We start from the raw sequence: 1612 nt of genomic DNA on the forward strand, positions 1-1612 counted from the left end.
GAAAGAAAATACACATTTATAGCCCCATCCCAGCCATCTACTACCCTGGCTTGGTTATAGCACTTTTTTGTTGTTGTTTTATTTTGTTTTTGTTTTTGTTTCTTCGAGACAGGGTTTCTCTGTGTAGCCCTGGCTGTCCTGGAACTCACTCTGTAGACCAGGCTGGCCTTGAACTCAGAAATCCACTTGCCTCTGCCTCCCCAAGTGCTGGGATTAAAGGCATGTGCTACCACCGCCTGGCCAGCTTTTTTTTTTCTTTGTAGCTATAGCACTCTCATTATTTATTACTATTGTTATTATCAATTATCTTGTATTTTCTATAATTTGTTACTGTGTGTGCATGGTCCAGTGATTAGACCTGGGCTCTCTATGTGCTAGCCAAGTGCTCCACTACTGGAGTTACGCTCCCAGCACTTGGGAGACTGAGGCCGGAAGATTGTCTCCAGTCTGAGATAAACTGAGACTGTATAGTGAGTTCCAGGACTGAGCTGCATAATGAAGTGAGTCCTTGTCTCAAATGGAGGAGGGAATGGGCCAGGAGGAAGAGGAAGAAGAGGAAGTAACTACACCAAAAGACTCTGACAGGACCACTACCTGGCACAGAGATGCCTAGCAGCTGTCCACAAAACCATGGACCAATGTGCTGCTTGACTGAGCCCTTTGGTGAGGATTTTTTTTTTCTGAGTTCAAGGACAGTTTAGTGTACAGAGTGAGTTCCAGGACAGTCATGGCTACACAGCGAAACCCAATCTCGAAACAAACAAACAAACAAACAAACAACCACAAACACAAAGCCTTTTTCCCAAATAAGTATGTACCTTAGCTTGTAACCAGGAAAAGTTTTAGCTTGACCTCTCTCCCACAGGAAGATGAAAACTACAAAACNCTAAATCATTCCCATCTTGATACAAAACAATTTATAACAAGTAAAGAAAATTAAACAAATGCTGCTACATTCTTTCCAGTAGTGACAAGCGCCAACAGGCCACAAAAACCTGGGCCCTGTCCTGAGGCAAAAAGTTCAAGGAAACTCAGTCTCCTGGAATGGTGGCATCCTTCATGTGCTTCCCCAGAACTGCTACATTCTTTCCCGTAGTGACAAGCGCCAACAGGCCCCAAAAACCTGGGCGCTGTCCTGAGGCAAAGAGTTCAAGGAAACTCAGTCTCCTGGAATGGTGGCATCCTCCATGTGCTTCCCCGGAAATGCTACAGTCTTTCCAGTAGTGACAAGTGCCAACAGGCCCCAAAAACCTGGGCGCTGTCCTGAGGCAAAGAGTTCAAGGAAACTCAGTCTCCTGGAATGGTAGCATTTTGTATAATGAATGCTCCAATGTCCTTGCTTTAGTTGGAAAACAGATCCATGTGCTTTCCTTTAATACATAGATAGCCATATCAGATCCTGGGCAGTCAGTCCTTGAGCTGACCCTTGGATCTAAGCAGCTAGTCACTGCCCTACATAGGAATTTATCACTCTCTAGGAAGAAGGAAGATTGTGATCTAAAGAGGAACCAGGCCGGGCGTGGTGGCTCATGCCTTTAATCCCAGCACTTGGGAGGCAGAGGCAGGCGGATTTCTGAGTTCGAGGCCAGCCTGGTCTACAAAGTGAGTTCCA

The 1612-nt window shown here is 45.6% G+C and overlaps 1 protein-coding gene across 1 annotated transcript in view; it reads right to left on the reverse strand.

Moving 5' to 3' along the window:
• Window positions 1-1612, reverse strand: part of Patl2 (PAT1 homolog 2) — a 71436-nt gene that overhangs the window by 11194 nt on the left and 58630 nt on the right. The gene's annotated exons all lie outside the window — the stretch shown is intronic.

The sequence above is a fragment of the Mus pahari genome, chromosome 3 (genome assembly GCF_900095145.1).
Source record: "Mus pahari chromosome 3, PAHARI_EIJ_v1.1, whole genome shotgun sequence".
Taxonomy (NCBI): Eukaryota; Metazoa; Chordata; class Mammalia; order Rodentia; family Muridae; genus Mus; species Mus pahari.